This window comes from Erinaceus europaeus, chromosome 11, assembly GCF_950295315.1.
Source record: "Erinaceus europaeus chromosome 11, mEriEur2.1, whole genome shotgun sequence".
Lineage (NCBI taxonomy): Eukaryota > Metazoa > Chordata > Mammalia > Eulipotyphla > Erinaceidae > Erinaceus > Erinaceus europaeus.
Window position 1 is genome coordinate 69968193 of NC_080172.1, and position 21191 is coordinate 69989383.

The following is a 21191-nucleotide window of genomic DNA, read 5'->3' on the forward strand; positions in this document are numbered from 1 at the left end:
CAGCTAGGCCAAGCCTGAGCCTGCCTGTCACTGGAGAGTTTTAGTTCGCATTCAGAAGAAAGGAGGAGGGGAGACTGGGGGGGGGGGTGGGGGGGGAGGTAAAGGTGGAGGGGAGAGGAGGGGAGGGAGAATGTCTTGTTTGTGGCTTGTCAGCAATTGCTTGAGACAAGCTTCCATGTGTGAAAGCTACTTGGCATGAATGCCTGGGCCGTACCAAGTGTCGCGGCGGCTAGAGGGGGAGTCAGAAGAAAAACAGATCAGACCAGAGCAGACAATAGGCCCCTAAAGTGTTCCCCCTAAGTTGCTTTGATGTTGTCCTAGTGTCTTGATACCGGGAGGCCGGGGATTGCAGGGAAAGGGGCTTTTTTTTGTCTTCATTCACTTTCCCCCCTTCAGTTTCTGAAATGCTTCTCCAGAATTTCTCCTCATAAAAAAGGTAAGAGCCCCCCGAACAATTCCTTCTCCGCTGGCAGGCTGGCTCGCCTGTGGCTGGGAGAGGGGTCTCATCCTGCGCGGCGCTGGAGGAGCGCTGGGGTCCCGCGATTGGAGCGCCCGCCGTACCCCTGGAAGTCTTTCAAGGCGCTCTGAGAGGGGGTGGCCCCCTCTTTGATGGGAACCCCAGAAACAACGCTCCCAGTGCCTCTGGGTTGGTGGGGGCTGGGGAGAGAAAGGGTGACTGGAGAAGGCTGAGAGGCAGGCGTGAGGGTGAAAGGCGTGGGGGAGAAAAAGGCAGCAGAAGGGGAAGCCTGAACAAGAGGGAGAGGAGGGCAGAGCCCCGGCTCCCCGCAGCCCAGCCCCAAGCCCGGAGCCCCGAGGCCGCGCCGGCGGGGAGCGCTGCATTCTCAGACTGGGCCGGGGCTGCCTGCTGCTCTGTCGAGTTGTCTGCGGAGATTGCATAGAGCTTTGTGTGTCCGTGCCTGTGTGTGTGCAGTTGCCACACACTGCCCTGGCCTGCTTCATTGTGTATAGGAGGAACGACAACCCTGTTCCCCCACCCCCAAGAACCCAGACTCGGGGAGGGAGCTAGAGAGGCATGGCAGGCGGCAAGGGAGAGCCAGACAACTCCTGCCCCAAGCAGATCCAGAAACTTTTGCCTGTCTCAGGGATGTCGCCAGTCGGAGATACTGAGAAAGGAATGGCAGGCTGCCCCGTGCCTCGGTTTCCCTATCTGGAAGGTGGGAGGGGGGTGCTGCATGCCACACACGGAATAGCTTCAGAGGTCTCAGAAGATTGGGGAGATCTGTGAGCTGGCCACGGCTGGGGGAACCACAAAGTGGAAAGTGTTATCATTCGTCTCCATCAACCTCATGGTGATAATGAAACCATCATTAGAGACACCCCGAGACAAATAGACCGGGGGACACAGATCAAGTGAAGGAAACAAAAAGCCTTTTTCCACCTGTTGGCTTCTGTCCTAGCTTCTTGTGTCATTCTGGGAGATTTATTGGCTGATTTGCTCAAAGAATGGGGTGGGAGGGGTCGGTTGTTCCCCTTTCCTCCTCCCTTGTACATATATATTTTAAAGAAGAAGGTCTCTGGGAGATGCTGGAGTGAGAAAATGTGCCGCCTATCCTGGTAGTTTATCCAAGAACCTGGTGTCAACCGGCTCTGATAGAGCATGCAGACACATCTGTAAACTCCACCATGGAGGTTCAACATTTTTATTGTGGCTTTTAGAGATTAAATGAGATTTATTTGCTATCGCTGTTTAGCAGAGAGTAAATATCTTGCTGTGTGCCCACAGGGTAGGAATGTAAGGGCTGTTTACTCACTGGCGGTTCTATGGATACAACCCTTTGCATTTTTCAAGTAGCATCCAAAGCGATGGAAATAGAGGGCTGAATTCAGCACTTACTATTCTTCTTAATAATAATAATAAAGGAAAAGAAGCTAGTCTGTTTTCTGAAATCATGAATTTCCTTTCTCCTCTTCTTCCACTGCTGTATCCCCAGCCTCCCAGTTGAAGCTCTGTTGGAATTCTCTGGAGGGATAGTGCTTTCTTACCTAATTCTAGGTTTTTCTGTGACTCTGCTACTTATCCAAAACAAACAAACAGAAAATACTCTGTAAAAATCTGGGAGGTGATGCATCCTCCTTCCATTCTAACTGTCAATGTTTCTCAGACTCCGTGTGGTAGCTAGAAATTGCAACCAGTCCTAGCTGAGAATATTGATACCCTCCCCACAGAGGCCTACAGACCCTGCTTTCTGAGCATAAGAAAAGATAAAGGAAAGGTATTGATTGGCCTGGATCTGCAAGATCCCTCCTCCCTCCCCCCATTATAATGTTTCATTTGAATAGGAGTGTACTTCCTATTTTAAATTGTAATTGTCTTCTACTTTGTCAGCAGAAGATGTTTCCTACCATATAGTTTGTCTCTGGCCAGATTTCGGGGTTGAGAGAGCTTCCTGAAATGTTAGCATTTAAGATCTGCAAAGAAAAAGAAAGGCTATGCACCTAGTTCTATTTTTATTTTATTTTGTTTTGTTTTATTTTATTTGTACTCCAGGGCTGCATGCCCATATGGCTCCAGGGGATGTTTGTCCTCCTTTAATTCAAGATAGCGAGAGAGAGATTAAAACACCTGTCATTTTTGCTGCTCCCTTATGGTGCCAGGGGCTTGAATCCCAACCCTTGAGCATAGGGAAGTGTGTGTTCTCCCTGGTGAGCTATTTCCCAATCACTATTCATCAGGTTTTAAATAAGGACATGAAAACCCAGGAAAGAGAAGCAATGTCTTGAGGTTGCTCAGTGATAACATAGTACCAACCCTACCACACCCTGGGACTTAGAGTCTTCTATGGGTCTCCAACCATGCCAGCCACCCTCATGGACCCTTTATACTTGACTTTTACATTCCAACACAAGATGCCAGCCAACAACTGGCACCTTACGGGACTCTGCATGCTGAGCTGGAAAATAACTGCACACTCAGCCCTGACTGTGGCCTACAGTCTCAGAGCATGGCAAATTCTCGTCCAGCCTGGAATTTGCACAAATTCATTTCTATATTTGCTTGCTTATTTAAGTCATGTTTTAGGAGTAGTTGCTATTTGCCAAGCACCTAAAATGTACTAAAGATGCAGGAAAGGACAGAAGTGAGCCCTTGCTCTTAGGGAACTTTCAGTCTTGGTGATGCAAATGATGCTAACCACACAGGTAAAGTAATAAGTCAGCCTAATATTGATGATATCCATCGGGCAGCTCAAAGGCACTGTAGATTGGGGCGTCAGTTTGCTTAAGGAGCAGACCTGTAACTGGACATAAGCTAACTGTCCTTTGCTAGTTGTGACTGAGTTCTTGCCCCAACCAACTCCTACTCACAATGCACAAAGTTTCCAATGGCAGTACAAGGTTGTCTCTGTTTCCTTTCACAGAACACAACAGAAACACAAATGCCATGTGTTGACCTTTTATACACTGTGAAATAACCTTGCACTCATGAGGCAGCCCATCTCTGCCTTTGGCCGGGTGTTGGTTCACATTATTTAGTGAACAGTATCGGCGTGATGCTGTTAAACTCTAACCAGCACTGGAGCACATCTGTCTCACTTTCCTTATTCCATAGTTCTTCCCGCTTCCCATTGAACACTTAGCTGGAACTCCAGAGAGCAGCTATGTAAGAAGATGGCTTTTCACAAGGACCAGTATATGTATCTGTGTGTGTCATGTGTGCACTCACCCACACACACATGGGCCCCATTTTGATTAGGTTAGGTTGTTAAAATCACATTGGTTTGATGAAATCAAAGCCAAAGATAAGAACACAATGCCTCCCGACTCCCAATTTGCAGCCTGGCTTGGAGAGACTGTAGTTGAAATGACAGTTATTTCCACAGAGGCAGATTTGCCTGATGGTTGTATCACCAGGCTTTATGTTGTGTACTTTCCCTCGTACTTGGAGAAGTGTTGTCTTCGGTGTTATCAATCTGTCTTCCTTTCCCCTACCCCCTTCACATTAATTTAGTAGTTGGAAATGAAGAAAGACATGCTCACCCACACAGAAATCATAGGTTTGATGCCTCTGCTTCATGAACCCACGCAGGTTGTGTGGTTGAGTTGTGAGTGAACAAAATCAGAGTCACTTCCACGCTGCTGCTGAAGTTGTGAGTCAGAGTACAGCTGGGTGCCCAGCCCACATGGAATCACCTGCCCCAGCCAGTGTCCCCTGCCTTTGGCACCAGTGGCCATAACCTTCCCTGCCAGCTAGCTAGCTAGCTAGTGCTCTGACTTCATTTGCAATTCTTTGATCACTTCTGCCTCATTCCCCACACCCCCACCAGAGGAGCTGCCTCTGGGGGAGAGTATCTGGGGAGCTGGGAAGAGTGATCCTCAAAGGAATAATCTGATTAGGGGTTCAGAAGTGACCAACAAAAAAAACGAGATCTGGTTGGGGTGAGGGGATATTCAACAGAACCCTGAAGCTAGACTGTGATCTGGCTCACCCCTGTGATGGCATTGTAAAACATGCACCAAACAGTTGCTGTGTCTAAATAAAAATGCCAACACCTTTAGTCCTACTGGCTGTGAGACCAGCACAATGTGTCAGGTTTTCCCAGACTTGCTGGTTATAAATACTGCTTTCTGTATAAAGTTTTATGGGAGGTGTCTCCTTAAGAGACATAAATATAAGATGGGAAAATTAAAGTTTTTTTAAGAATTTCTTTTAAGCCTTGACATTTTAATGCACCTTACAGCAATACCTGCTTTGTCTTATCTTCTGACAGCCCTGTGAATGAAGTAACATTATTTTCCTTCTGTTATGCTTGACTAAGGTTGTGTGAGTCACCCCAAGACTCAAAAGGAAATAAGGGGGAGAGATGGGAAGCTGATTAAATCTCCCCTTTAACTCATATCGCTTAAAGAGACTAGAAGCAAAGAAGTGAGGCAATCACCATGTGCAAGACCCAGATTTAAGCAGGCCCAAAGCACATTGGAGGAGGCTTCTGTTCTATTGTCTATCAATTTGCCTCTTTCTCTAAAAAAAAAAAGAATCAATCACTATGGTTTTCAGATCAAAAGTATTGTCTTGACACAGTGATAAAATAGTTGCATTGGCTGGGAGTCGAGTGGTAGCGCAACAGGTTAAGCACAGGTGGCGCAAAGTGCAAGGACCGGTATAAGGATCCCTGTTCAAGCCCCTGGCTCGCCACCTGTAGGGGAGTTGCTTCACAAGTGGTGAAGCAGGTCTGCAGGTGCCTATCTTTCTCTCCCCCTCTATGTCTTCCCCTCCTCTCTCCATTTCTGCCTATCCTATCCAACAACAACAACAATGACTACAACAATAAAACAATAAGGGCAACAAAAAGGGAATAAATAAATAAATATTTTTAAAAAATTCTTAAAAAATAGTTGCATTGCGGGGGGACAGTTGGTGGCTTACCAGGTAGAGGGCACATATTGCCATGTGAGAGGACCTGGGTTGAAGCCCCTGGTCCTCACTTGCAAGACAGTGTGTGTGTGTGTGTGTGTGTGTGTGTGTGTGTGTGTTGGGGGGGAAGCTTCATTGAGTGTTGGAACAGTGCTACAGGTGTCTCTTCTTCACTCTATCTCTCATACTATTAAAAAGAAAAGTAGGAAGGAAGGGAGGGAGGGAGGGAATAAGGGAGGAAGGAAAAAAGGAATAGAAGGAAAGAAGGAAGAATAATCCCATTAGGACCCGCAAGGTAGCTCACCTGCATAGTATGCATAGGATTCAGGTTCTAGGACAGCACTCACCACACAGGAGGAAGCTTTAGTGCTGTGATGTCTTTCTCTCTCCCTCTCTCTCTCTCTCTCTCTATCTGAAAAAGTTAGCCCTAAGTTATGAAGGCCCAGCAAGGACAAAAATAAAGTTAGATTAAATTAAATAATTTAAAAAATGGGTTTAGGGGGGAAATGGCCTTAGTTTGGGCTCTTTTAAGACTAAGATTTCAAGTATTGATTTATAAAAAGAATATACAATTCTCACTTTTTGAATGCCATTTTTTCTTTACAGAGTCAATAGGTCCTATTCTTGATTGGGTTTTTGCTATTATATGACTTAGGATTCTCCATTCTGAACCTCTTTTAGAATGAGAGGATTGGACTAAGCCAACTATAGGCTCCCTTCCAGCTCTGTCATTCAGGATTTCTCTGTGTCTGTGAATAGGCTGCTTCCTGGCTTTGGTTCTTTGGTCATCTCATATATATAAGTCCCAGAGCAAAAGCTATGGCTGCCACTGCGGAAATGCCACGAGCCTTATGGCTTTTTGGGATTCATTCCTTATATATCGGCAGAGGCTGTTGATGTTCCTAAGTGAAAAGCCATAGGAACAAGCAGGATGTGAATGCATGGATTCTCAGAGAATTTGCCAGTCAGCATGCAGGCACATGTGCGAGACGAAAGAACCATTTTCCAAAGAATAGGCTGTTTTGAATGCACGTCTTCCTGTATAATAAGTCTGAATTTAAAATGGACGGGCCCAGGGTACATCTCCCAGGCCCACTGTTCTCACACACTTTCTTTCTCAGAGAAGTCGTGCCGTTCTTCTCTGTATTGTGCTTACAGATTGTTTTGAGGATGCGAGAGAACCTTTGAAGCAACTGGAGGGCTGGTGACACACGCTTTGTGTTTAGCACTGTGCTTCTGGAAATGACAAGGCTGTTGACAATCTTCATGATATGTGACTCCTGAAGGATCTTGCTGAAGCTGTGCGGGTGGGATGACACTCGTATAAACTACACGTGCGCATGGTTGTGTGTGTGCATGCATGTATTTCACACACCTCGGGGGGTGTGAGTAATGAACTACTTTCTGGCTGTGACCAAGAGTAAGACAGGAGGTAAGAGAATACATGGTGTTTTCATTAATCACATTCTCTCTGTGAATGAGCCTAAGTCCTATTTCCTTTGAAATTTGTTAAACCTTTGGAAAACACACACACACAAAGACAAAATCAAAAAAGGGAAAAAAACCCATCATTTTAAAAGTGCATATGGTGGCTCTTCACCTACTGTATTTCAGGAATATCATCTGTTTGGTAGCAAGGGAGACTGGTTCAAGGTTGCTTTAAGGATTAGTACACCCTTGACTTTGAACTGGCCCTATTTCTATCTGGGGGAAGAGAGAGAGAGAGAGAGAGAGAGAGAGAATTACTTTCTAACTGGAGAAAAGAATTTTGAAGACCACATATAATTTTTGACTTGTATTGTTTCTTTATTCCTGGTTGCTTAACATTCCTAACATTGGATATTTTGCTTAGCTGCATAACATTTCTAAGAGGTAGAAACATAAGAGAAATGTGTTATGGACATTAAAGGTGGGAAAATAGGAATAAGTTTGTGAAATGGCTTATCAGCAAGCTTTATAGAAGGTGAGAATATACTCTGTAGAATTAAGTGAAATGTCTGTTGCTCAATGAATGCTAAGGGAAAGAAAAGTATAATCTATACATTATTGTTACCAATATAAGTTTTAATGAGCTAAGTAATTATTAGAAGCATTTTTATGTTATTCACTTTAAGATTTACAGAGCCTCCAGCTCAATTCTAAACTCTAAACTTGGGAGAGCTTTAGTCATTTTCCATCAAAGCACTGTTAAGCTCTGGCTTATGGTGGTCTAGGGGATTGAACCAGGGACCTCAGAGCCTCAGGTATGAAAGTCATTTTGTATAACTCTGATGCTGTCGCCACCCCTATCGCTGCACTTAGTCATTTGCATGCAATCTAGAATCTTTTCCTTAAAAATAAATAAATAGATAGATAGATAGATATTGCAAGTTTAAAAAAAGTAATAAACAGTTGAAAGGAACCAAATCATCATTTGTTTGGGCTGAACCAGCACTGCTGACCGATGAGTTCAGTTGAAGGAATGAGCAGTTCAAGCTGAAATCTAACTGACTGACACATTTAAACACAGAAAGACTGACATCTTAGATCAAACTCTGTGTTTTTGTTTTTGTTTTTCAAGCATTTCCCCCCAGGTATTTTACTCTTCTGTCTGTCCTGAAGTGTTTTGTATAACCCCAAAGCTTTTCTTTTACTACCCTAGTGCTTATTTGCCTTGTTTCCCATTCTTGACTTGGTGCTTCTCTTACCTGGGAGTGTTGTGTTTGTTTGTTCTTTTGTTTTGTCAATGAATCACAGATACTAAATGAGTTGGTGACACTTTTCTAACTGGATGCACCACTTCCTGGCCCCAATAATAATATCTTTTAAAATTTATTTATTTATTTATTTATTATTAATAGAGACTGAGAGAAATTGAGAGGAGAGGAAGAGAGACCTACAGCACTGCTTCACCACTCATGAAGCTTTCCCACTGTGAGTGGGGACCAGGGACTTGAACCTGGGTCCTTGTGCACTATAATGTGTGCGCTTAACCAGGTGAGCCACTGCCTGGCCTTTGATGACACTTTTGAAAGAGAACTTTGAGGATCTGAATGATCAAGATAATGATACTTGACTTCTCGGACTCTGAAACAAAAATGAGGACGGTAAATTTTAGTTTTCTCTTTTAACAAGGTTTTAAGCACTGAAACTTCTGTTTGCAAAAAACAAAACAAAACAAAAACACATGAACTCACTGAGGTTTCCTCAAGAAAATAAAAATATCATTGCAGGTCCCAGGAGGTAATGTAGTAGTAGCAAGAACATTGAACTTGAACTTGAAGCATGAGACCCTGAGTTGGATCCTTGGAGTCAAATGTACCAGAGTGATGTTCTGGTTCCCTTTCTTTCCACCTGTCTCTCTCTTTCTCCCTCTCCCTCCCCCCTCCCACTCTCACTCATACATTTTTTAATTAGATAAATAGTTTTTAAAATTTCGTTTTGATGATCCTTACACGGTGAGCCTGACATCAGAATTGGAACTGTCTCAGGCACTGTGGTAACAACCTCCTCTCTCACATCAATCTCCTTTTTTCACCATGTGTTGACTGTGCTTGAGTTCCTTTTGAGATCCTCTGGTTTAGTTTAGTTTTCATTTTTGTTTTTTGTCATCACTGATCCAAGATGTAGGAACCAGGCTCAAACTTGGGTTGGGTTACTCATAAGGCAAAGCAGTGCACTATTCCATGTGAGCTATTTCACTGGCCCTGGTTTCATTTTTGATCTACACCCTGAATCATCTCTCTCAGTCACTTAGCTAAAGCTAAAGTAAGTTCTTGCTCTGACTTTCTGAGAGCTTCATGAATTCTACTCTCCCTGCTAGTAGCAATTATAGCTTCTTCCTCATGACTTTTTTCTTTACCTTCTTTCAATTGTAATACACCCCCCCCATAATTGCTTCGTTTGCTCAGAATTCCCCAATTTCTATTCCCAAAGAAGAATCCAATTAACCCAACACATCATTTTCTTGCCATGTCTTACTGGTTCCTAACCATCTTATGGTTAGAGTTGCCCAAGGGCCAGATGCACAACTCTGGTCCAGGATGCTGAGGCAGAGGGAGGTAGGGCAGGGGCTTAGGGCTTGTATAAAACTGGGTCGCCTTAGCAAATTGTTCCTAAGACTTGTGAGAATCATCATGGTAGTTATCTTTGGAAGGAGAGATTGAGACAATTTGGTGGTGGGTGTTGTGTGGAATTATGCACTGTAACCATACAATTTTGTAACCCACTATTAATTGCAAATAAAAAATTGGGGAAAGAGGAAGCTGGATTGCCTTGTAGTAGTAGCATTTGTAGAAGGGTCATTTTCTCTCTTTTGTAGCTGACAACAAGCAGGTTTGACATCTCTTATAAATTCATTATGAAAATCTAGGAAATTAAGGCTAACCAGGCTATTAAAAATTAAAACCTTTCACAAATGACAATTAGTATAGTTGAAATAAGATTGGAGAGTCAATAACAAATTCACAACCAGGAAGAAAATTAGGAGATATAAATACATGAGAATTATTGATAGATCTTATATGAGTAATATCATTTCATACATTAAATTTAGAGGAGGCAAATAGCAGGGGTGAGACTATATTGATGTAGGTCCCAGAGGCAAGTTCAAAAAGCAAGCCTAATCCTGGAACTGGGGAAAGGGAGTGGATAAGTAGGAATTCTAAGCTCCTTAAGGAGTTTCTGCCTGTACTCCACTCCCCCCCCACCCCCACCCCCACCCCCATTTTCTTCCTCTACTTTACTGTTGTGTACTTGGCCACTCTTACCTTTAGTTTCTGGAACAATCTGTCACAACATAGTGATGTGACCTTGGCCTGATTATTTATTCTCTCTGAAATTCAATTTATTCATCTCTAAAATAGGAATAACGATTATCATTTCAGTAACAGAAAAGGATGAAATTAGATTGCATAATTTTAAATAGTTAATTAATTAACTTATTTATCTGATAAGACAGAAAGAAATTGAGAAAGAAGGGAGAGGTAAAGACAGAAAGAGAGACAGACACCTGCAGCACTGCTTCACCACTCATGAAGCTCCTCCATCCCCTTCCACCCTGTAGGTGGGGACCAGAGCTTGAACTCAGTCCCTGTGCATGAAAACATGAACTTCACAGGGCTGAGAAGATAATGTAATGGCTATGCAAAAAGCTGTTCATGCCTGAGGCATCAAAGGTTCTAGGTTTAATCCCCAGTACCACCATAAGCCAGAGCTGCTCTGTTAAAAATAAATAAGCAGGGAGTCAGATGGCAGCACAGCGGGTTCAACGCAAAGACTGGCTTAAGAATCCCAGTTCCAGTCCCCGGCTCCCCACCAGCAGTGGTGTCGCTTCACAAGCGGTGAAGCAGGTCTGCAGGTGTCTATCTTTGTCTCTCCCTTTCTGTCTTCCCCTCCTCTCTCCATTTCTCTCTGTCCTATCCAACAATGAGGACATCAATAACAACAATAATAATAACTACAACAATAAAACAAGTACAACAAAAGGGAATAAATATTTTAGAAATAAATAAATAAATAAAAACTAAAAACTATACCCAGAGGCCAGAATTCTTCATAGGTATAATGGCACTACATGTGAACTTTACTAGGTTCATCACCTGCCCCCAGACTGGATAATATTTTAAAGTGATCTTTACATTTCACCAAGAACATAATAGATGCTCAATTGTAGCAATTTTTCTAAGACATGGAAAGAAAGGAAATCTAGACTGATCATTGAGCCAAGCAAATTTTACATGTTTTATCATTTATTTCCTATAATAGTCCTGAAGGATTTGTATTATTCTACTTTTTTTTAAGTTTTTTTAAATATTTATTTTATTTATTTATTCCCTTTTGTTGCCCTTGTTGTTTTATTGTTGTAGTTATTATTGTTGTTGTCGTTGTTGGATAGGACAGAAAGAAATGGAGAGAGGAGGGGAAGACAGAGAGGAGGAGAGAAAGATAGACACCTGCAGACCTGCTTCACCGCCTGTGAAGCGACTCCCCTGCAGGTGGGGAGCCCGGGTTCGAACCGGGATCATTATGCCGGTCCTTGTGCTTTGCGCCACCTGAGCTTAACCCGCTGCACTACAGCCCGACTCCCTTACTTCTACTTTTTAAGTGAAGATCAATACTACTACTACTACTACTACTACTAGCGTTTGCCCTTCTTCCGTAGCCAGTCAACAGCGTCAGGTTGAGCCTGATGTAAAGTTTCGAGACCTCCTTTGAATCTGGAGAGGTGGCAGTCGTTGACTATGTGGGTCATAGTCTGTCTGTAGCCGCAGGGGCAGTTCGGGTAGTCTCTGGCTCCCCAGCGATGGAACATAGTGGCGCACCGGCCATGGCCTGTTCCATAGCGATTGAGGAGGGCCCAATCATAACGTGCTAGGTCAAAGCCGAGTTGACGCTTTCAGGGGTCTGTGATGAGGTGTTTGTTCTTTACCTCAGTTGACTGCAATAAAACCTAGTTGAATATTAGCCATGAGCAAAGGACTAAGTTTTCACTTGTCTTTAAGACATCATTTAAAGCAGAATAAGTACTACTCATGTCTACATCTCAGAGTTAAGGAAACTAATATCTAATAAGTTAAATTTGCACTGTTGTACAACTAGTAGTTGACAATTAGTATTTATGTGTAAGTCTATATGAACTTAGGTTAATTTGACCAGGTTTCCAGAATCACCTAAATGATGAAAGTGAGATTAATTGAGATAAGATTCAGATCTTTAGGGCAGTACTTGATCTTTAGGGCAGTACTTCTGTATTCATTCCCAGAGTTAATGTTGATTGAAAGCAGGCTAGACACACACACACACACACACACACACACACACACACACACACACACACCTAATTCTAAGTCTGGATCTGAGCACCAAGACTAGACAGACAGGGTCAAATTTTAGAAAGGGTACTAGGGATTAAAAAAAAAAAAACACCTTAAATAATTTAAATATGTCAAATAAGTTCTTGCAGATCTGATGAACTGGTGTAACAAATGTGTTGTATACCTTACTGTGCTTCAGAGAATGAACAATGAACTTGGTACTGTAATGAGTGCATGATGATAAGTTAGTCTAAACATCTACTTTTAGATGCTTTTTAAAATTTTTTATTTATAAAAAGGAAACATTGACTAAACCATAGGATAAGAGGGGTACAACTTCACACAGTTCCCACCACCAGATCTCCGTATCCCATCCCCTCCCCTGATAGCTTTCCTATTCTTTAGCCCTCTGGGAGTATGGACCCAAGGTCATTGTGGGTTGTAGAAGGTAGAAGGTCTGACTTCGGTAATTGCTTCCCCACTGAACATGGGCATTGACTGGTCGATCCATAGTCCCAGCCTGCCTCTCTCTTTCCCTGGGGCTCTGGGGAAGCTGAGCTCCAGGACACATTGGTGGGATCATCTGTCCAGGGAGGTCTGGTCGGCATCATGTTAGCATCTGGAACCTGGTGGCTGAAAAGAGTGTTAACATACAAAGCCAAACAAATTGTTGAGCAACTTGCAGTGGTCTTTCAGGGAACAGATACCAAATCGCTGGATGCCTTCACATCAGTGATGTAATGAAGGGTGATAGGAAGTCTCTAAGCATGATGGTGTTTTCAAAAGTTTGTTTCTCTGAATAAAAGTGAACAGCTACTTACTCTTGCTAACCATGAGACTATATTGGCATTTTCTGGGTTTTTATTTATACATAGTTCCACTGAAGAAGCCAGAAAATGAGATGATTTGTTCTATACATCCTATTTTGGCATCTAGTAAAGCAACAAGGACCTATAATCCCTCGTGTGGTCAGATGGTATAGCATTATCAGTAGTAATCTGAGTTGTGTACTGAGTACTGGCAAGTGAGTCACTTACCCATTACTGAAGATGTTAATGTAGAGTTGGGAGTATCCAATTTTCCTTAAGTATAATACTACACTTCATGATTTTTTTTTTTGGACTGGCCTAATTAAAACACTCTATCATGCCCCCTATACATATATTCTGACTAATCGTCTCTCGTGTTCTAGTTGCTGTTTCAGTTTGTGAATTCAATTTAATCCCCACACCCTGAGGCCATGTAAACACAAGGGCATCTTCTGTCTATGGGTATTATCCACTTAGAGTTTGAATGCATATACTCATCTTTATACTGTAATGTAGAAACACAGCAAAGCTTTTCTTATTTTGGTTCTTTGCTCAAGTCCTCTTTTCTCAACTTCTATTAATAGACATTAAGTTCAGCCTTCAGTCAAGACCTGGCTCAAATGTCCCTTTCCTAACAAAGACATTTCCTAGAGCTTGAGAAGTCTCTGTATTCCCATGGTGTCCATGCCATCTTGTGCTTTTCTTAGAATGGTCAGAGCAGCCATATGACCTGGGTTCAAGGCCCTGGTCCCCACCTTCAGGGGTGAAGCTTCATGAGCAGTAAAGTGGTGCTACAGGTATCTCTCTTCCTCTCTATTTCCCCTTCTCTCAATTTCTCTCTGTTCTACCAAATTTAAATAAATAAATAAACACTGATGCCTGAGCCTCCATCCTTCCCTTATGATAAAGAAACTTTGCTTAAAAAAAATAGTCTTACCTAGATATACACCAGTTTCTGTGAGAGAGAGCATATGTTCACATGTATCCATAAACTACTGCAAAATATATACCTGAAGGCAGAAGTACACTAGAGTTTGTAGTGAGTACCCCCCTAACACTTCCTCTCCACTATTCCAACCTTTGGGTCCATGATTGCTCAGCAATTTATTTGGCTTCGTATGTTAACTCTCTTTTCAGTCACCAGGTTCCAGATGTCATCAGGATGCCGGCCAGGCTTCCATGGACTGAAGACCCCACCAATGTGTCCTGGAGCTCAGCTTCCCCAGAGACCCATCCTAATAGGGAAAGAGAGAGGCAGACTGGGAGTATGGACCAACCAGTCAACGCCCATGTTCAGCGGGGAAGCAATTACAGAAGCCAGACCTTCTACCTTCTGCAACCCACAATGACCCTGGGTCCATGCTCCCAGAGGGATAGAGAATGGGAAAGCCATCAGGGGAGGGGGTGGGATATGGAGATTGGGTGGTGGGAATTATGTGGAGCTGTACCCCTCCTACCCTATGGTTTTGTTAATTAATCCTTTCTTAAATAAAAAAGAAAAAAAAAGAAAAAAAATAGTCTTAGCCAATTTTGAGATGAAAGGAACCGTGTAATACATACAAAGTGATTATAATTATTAGTAAGCATCGTTAAAATAGCGTGTCCTGATAGAATAACTTCCTTTGCTTGCTTTTGCTGGCAAAGTGGGCAGATTTGATCAACCAACTGGTCTTTTCCATCTCTAATATCTGTGATTCTTTGAAATTTTATGTAGACAAGTGCAAGCTAATGTACGTAGGGAAGAACAATTGAAGCAGCTCATGCTCGCTGATGGGCTCTGAATTACTCTACTTGTAAGTGCTCAGGAAAAAGATCGCGGATTCATTGTGGATTGCTCAATGGAGACATCTGCTTGCTGTGCGGTGGCAGTCAGAAGAATGAATGAGATATAATAGGCTGTATTAACTTTGAGAATGGGATAAAGAATAATGCAGAAAATAATATAGCGCATATAATTTGGCATTGACAATTTCTGTAATTACAATAAAACATTTTAATGATATACATTGCTGTTGTGACTTCACCTTAAAAAAAATCAGAATTCAGCATTGGGGGCCTTTCATTTTCCAAGAAAACAAAGCAGAAATACAAAAGACCCAGAGAAAAATAACAGGCAGGCTGCAAGACAGAGAAGAGATTTGCCTGTAAGGAGAAGCTGCAAAGACAAGGACATTTTTAATATGGATGAAAGAGGGAACATGCCATTGTATAAATTTATTTAAAATTAATGAAAGTTTCAGAAAATTGCTAGAGCGAGGTTCTGATTATCCTTGGTAATGGAGGTCAGACATTGGCAGGGTAATTGAAATCCCTGATAATCTTCCACCCTCATTTTGGGTATTCATTACAACCTCCTGTCTAGTGAAAAGTTTTAGCAGATGAACAAATACAACACAGAGGTGCCTTAGGGTCAGGAAACTATGGAGTTCCTCAGAGATGCAGGCTGACTGTTGAGAATTTGGAACCCAGTAACCAGGGTTCTAGTTCTTCCTCTTTGCTTATGATCTGTTATCCTTCCTTGAGTGAGGTGCTTAACTTTGGTGAGGCCCAGTTTTCTCATCTATAAAATGATAATACTGGCAATACATATATATAATTATTATTTTAATATTTATTTATTCCCTTTTATTGCCCTTGGTTTTTATTGTTGTAGTTATTATTGTTGTTATTGATGTTGTTGTCGGATAGGACAGAGAAATGGGGAGAGGAGAGGAAGACAGAGATGGGGAGAGAAAGATAGACACCTGCAGACCTGCTTCACCGCCCGTGAAGCGACTCCCCTGCAGGTGGAGAGCTGGGGGCTCAAAGCGGGATCTTTACACCAGTCCTTGTGCTTTGCACCACCTGTGCTCAACCCACTGCGCTACCGCCCAACTCCCATATTCTTATTATTTTAATGAGGCAGACACTAGAGCACTACTTAGCTTTGATTTATGGTGGTGTTGGGGATTGAACTTGGGACGTCAGAGCCTTGGGCATGAAAGTCTTTTTGTACTATGCGCGCTTAACCTGGTGCGCCAACTGCCCAGCCCCCAAAAGTCTTTTTGTATAACCATTATATTGTCTCTTCAGTTCTGTTTTCTTTAGTGAATGAGAGCTACAGAAAGAAAAATCAAGAAAGAGACAGAGAGAGACCAGAGCACTGCTTAGCTCTAATTTTCGGTGGTGCTAGGGATTCAACCAGGAAGTTCAGAACTTCAGGTATGAAAGGCTTTTGCATGACCATTATGCTGTCTCCCTAGCTACTGCTACACAAATTTGTTGTGGGGAGGGAGGACTGAATGAATGAACTGGAAGTGGGCGGTGTGTAATATTGACTGCTGGTTGTTAGGAACGCTGCTTTCCCCACTTGTCTGGAGAGTATAGAGAGTTCTCCTGGCATTTGGGGGTTTAGCCCACACCTCCCCTTCTCTAGAATATTCCACTGCCTGTGTTCATGTCAGGGAGGTTCAGAAGAGATGGGAAACATTTCCTTCACTGCAGCACACCTGCCACTACTTTGACTTGCAGAAAGACACGACACAGAAAAGAGTCCAGCCTGTGCTGTATTGGCCCCGACTGATTTACAAAGTCAGGAAAACTAACTAACGCTGTAAGGAGCCATACCCTGAGCAGTGACTGGCCTTTCCTTACTTCTTATCCTTCTTAACATGTTATTATACTAACAACAGTAGGTATCCTTCTACCCTGCTCAGGTAGTAATTGGTGATTTAGTTGAACAAGTTAGTTAAAGCAGGAATCACACAAAATGGTGAGATCATCCCTTAAGCCTTTATTTCAACTTAAAACATCCCTGAAGTTTTTGATGTAGGGCCAAAGCCTGTCTTTTGAGCTCAGGCCTCCCATTAGAGTTCTGAGTCCCATTCCTTGTATAAGTCACACCTCCAAGCTTTCACAATCATTTACTTGGTCCTTTAAAGTGCAGCAAGCTCTTAAAGATATTTGTGAGACAATCAGATTTTTCCAGATTTCGTGATTTTTACAGACGACTCTCCTACACCTAAGCTGACTATACATTTTTTAATTAGCTCACTTTTTTTTCTTTCTTTTTTTTCTTTCTTTCTTTCTTTCCTTTCTTCCTTCTTTCCTTCCTTTATTCCTCTCTTTCTTCTTTCTTTCCTTCCTTCCTTCTTTTTTTTAATATCAGTTGTTACCAGGGCTTCACCAGACTGACTTCTTCAGATAGAGACAGGTCCAGGATGTGGTACACCTGGTTGAGTGCTCGTATTATAATGTACAGTGCAGAGGAGGAAGCTTTGCTTCTGTAGTGTCTTTATTATCATTATCCCTATCTGTGTCTCTTTCTGTTTGGGGGAGAGGGGAGTCTGCTTGGAGCAGTGAGACCCCAGTGTGAAATAAATTAAAAAAAGATATATACTATACTTATTTATTTGCGAGGGAGAGAAAGGCCAGAGCACCACTCTGGCATGTGTGATGCTGGGAATCAAACATGGGACTTCATGCTCAAAAGTCCCATGTTCTACCCACTGAGCTAGTCCCCTAGCTGCTAAACCCTGTGTCTTTCACAGAAAGAATGAAGACTGTGGATAAACCTGTTATGCGTCAGTCACTTAAGAGTTCCCCTGTCCAGTATGACTTCTCTTCAATGACTCTGCCCTAGAAGGTGAATGCCTTGAAAGTTTAGTTTTTGTCTTCCTACTGAGTTCCAGGGTGCTCAGTGGAACTAGTGTTTTTGGGACCAAGCCTGCAGTAAATTTGGACTAACTAACTGTCTGACCAAACAGAGAAAAAGACAATTCGGGTTTGCCACTCTATAGCTCCTATGGGGATTCTAGGGAACAATCCTCTGCTATTCAGAAGAGAACAGAATTAATAAGTGAATTTCCAAAACTGTTGCTGGCAAGTGGCTCACTCAGTAGAGTGCACAGGTAACCATGTACAAGGACCCTGGTTCAAGCCCCAGCCACCACATGGAAGTGCCTGCCGGGAAGAAGCTTCATGAGTGTAGAGTAGTACACCTTCTCTTTTTATCTTCCTCTCCTTCTGTCTCTCACCCTATGTCTAAGGGATAGAAAAGAGGGAGATGGCTGCTGGAAGTGGTAGAGTCATGTAAGCATTGGGTCTTAGAGATAAGCCTGGTGGGGGAAGAGAGAGACAGAGAGAGAGAGAGAGAGAGAATATATCATCAAATAGTTCAATGTGACTTAGTTATAAAGTAGATCATGTGTAATGTGTCGTTAACCTGGGTAGCTCACTAACCCAAAATAACAGTGAGATTATAGGCTTGCTAACAGTGTAAAGCATTAGATATGCTCTTACAGGAGGAAAAATTTGCACTTACAATCACAATATCTATCTGCCTACAAAAGTCTCCCTGGTGATTATGTTCGGGGCCAGCCAGGTCAAGAAAACATTTCCTTTCCTGATCTTTGCAGCTTTTACTATGGGTTTCTGTGAGTGTAAGGCTTCTTGAACTGAGAACCAGAAGAGGATAGAAGTGGGGCTCTGAAGGGCACTGGAAGTGTCAATGACACTCCCTTGGAAAGTACTTGGTTTAGGGGGCAGAGGGTGGGGAGTGTTGGTGAGGTCAGGGAGATCTTTCTGAAACCAAAGCAGGCAAAAACATTTAGCAGTAAATGTCTGAACTAAAATATCCTCAGTGAGCAAAGTTGGAAAATTACAGTAAGTTTACATGACCACAGGAAATGATGTGTGTGTGTGTGTGTGTGTGCGCGCGCACATGTGTGCACTCCCTCTCTAGAAATAATCATCGTCCACAGAATTTGGTGTGATCCATAAAATTATTTCCTCCTTCTCTTTTTTTTCTTTTGTGATCTCTGTAGTTTCACCACTCCAGGTTGATTTTTGACAGACACACAGAGAGAAAGAGAGAGAGAGTGGGGGAAGCGGAATCCACAGCACTGAAGCTTCCTCCAGTGTAGTAGAGGGCAACTTTTAGCTTTGGTCAAAGGCATGGCAAAGCAGCGCACTGTCCAAATGAGCTATCTTGTCTGTCCCATTATTCGTTCTTAAGGATATCTCTGTTCTTAAGGTGTGTGAAGCCAGTGTCTAGAAAACAAACAATAGAATTAGTGTTATGTTGAACACTCATTGTGTGCTAGTTATGCTAAGTGTTCAATATATGTTAGCATTTGCCTTTGAATATAAGTTGCCATTGATTTTTATAAACCCTACATTACTTTTTGTACCACGAAGAAAAAAAAAGGAAAAAAAAAGTCTGAATTATCCCAATTAAATTATGATGCACCATCAGTGTTAAAATCTTGATTCCAGAACCATTAAAATGTGTAAAATATGCATTTATACTTAAGGAGCTCTCATACCTCATTTAATCATTCCAATAAGCCTTAAACTACATGTTAATACTGTTACATGAAGAAAGTGAGAAGCAGAGAAGTCAAGTAATTTGCCTAAAGTCCAACAGTAGGTTAGTGTTAGAGCTGGAGTATGGCCCAAATTAGCCTGTCTCCACGTTCAGTGCCTTTACTATAGCATTTACTGCTGATTGAAATCCGTGCTTGCCCAGAACTCAAAGATTAAAATAATGATGATGTTGGTGATGATAACAATGTAAACACTATACTCTTGAAATAACATTAGCCTTGGACCTAGCTCCCAAAGATCTTTCCTAGGGGACAACAGTGAATAGCACTGGAGTTGACAGCAGCCACAGATTTCTAAGAGTAGGAGGAAAGTGGGAGCTCCTCTGTTCCAACCTCTGATTTGATGCTTGAGCACCTATGACAGTCCTCCCCAAAGGAGCCATGTAGGTCTGAAGAGCATCAGAGAGTAGGGCTGCTTTGAACAGCAGCTCCTAAAATCTGTTGTGAGTTTTGTTTCATCAACAGTGGTTGTTTTTTTTTTTCCTTCTTCTATCTCTGGAGATAAATAAGGTTGGCATTGCTATCTTTATGCCAGGTGACCCTTCCCACATTTGAAAACAGTTTTGATTGGCCCACTAAGACTTCCTTCTCCAAGTTGAACATTCATAGTTCCTTATCGTCATGGCATAAAACTTTCCCTTTCTTGTGACCTCAAGAAGTCAAATGTCCTAGCAGAAGTGCAGCTCCTGTGCTGGGGAGACAGGTTTTATTACAGTATTGAGGGCCAGGGGCATACTGAGGACATTTTTAATTGCCATCTTGTATCCAGTTGTTTGCTTCTGTGTTTTCATCCTTAGGGAAATGATTGGCTCTGGGTCCAACAAATTCTTCTGGGTTTGCATTGATACAGCAGTTGAGACAGGTGCTCTCTCATAGCTAATCTTGCCTTGGTATTCAGGTTTGTCTATTCTTGTAGGGGGGACTCATCAGGGGCAGCAGTTTAGGTTGAGTGAAGTTATAATTAAATCATTTATTATTGTAACATTTCTCTCACTGAGGGACTGATCTTTAGTGAATCCCTTAGTCTGCCTGGAGGAGTTTTTTTTTTTTTTTTTTAACTATGAAAAAGCAATAAAAACAAGACACTATCATTTCATGGAAGCTTTCTGATTTTCAAACATAATTAATAACATGGTTTTTGTCTCAGCAATGGCCCAAACAGGTATATAATTTGAAGTACAATGGGGACATCTAGTTATCCTCTTTTTGATCATTTTATTGAGGGGGTTGGTTAGTGGTTTACACTACGGTTATTGACACATAGGTACAATTTCTTTTTTTTATTTTTGTGTATTTATTGTCCCCTTTTTTGTTGCCCTTTTTTTATTGTTGTTGTAGTTATTAATGTTGTTGTTGTTATTGATGTCGTCATTGTTAGATCGGACAGAGAAATGGAGAGAGGAGGGGAAGACAGAGAGAGGGAGAGAAAGACACCTGCAGACCTGCTTCACCACCTGTGAAGAGACTCCCCTGCAGGTGGGGAGGCAGGGGCTTGAACCCAAATCCTAAGGCCGGTCCTTGCGCTTAACCCACTACGCTGCCTCCCAACTCCCGGTACAATTTATCTTCCATGGGGTACCACAAAACATTCTCACCCCCCAGACCCATTATGCACCAGGACCCTAAGAAGTCCTCTCCACCCTTTCACTTCCCTTCTGTTCCCAGAGTGTTTCATTTTGATATTATACACTCCACCCAGTCCAAGTATCATTTATGCTTTCCCTTTCCTCCCTTGTTTCTTAAGTTTCACCTTTAAGTGAAATCACCCAGTGTTTGCCCTTCTTTTTTTGACTTATCTCATGATTTCTTCAAGTGCCATTCAAGATGGGTCAAAGGAGATGATTTCATCATT

The 21191-nt window shown here is 42.4% G+C and overlaps 1 protein-coding gene across 1 annotated transcript in view; it reads left to right on the plus strand.

Moving 5' to 3' along the window:
- Positions 1-310: 310 nt before the first annotated feature.
- The window catches only part of LOC132541411 (uncharacterized), a 95986-nt gene continuing 75105 nt past the window's right edge, over positions 311-21191 (plus strand). Inside the window, exon 1 of the mRNA XM_060202016.1 lies at positions 311-436. The gene's annotated coding sequence lies outside the window, so the exon portion shown is untranslated. The remainder of the gene's footprint in view (positions 437-21191) is intronic.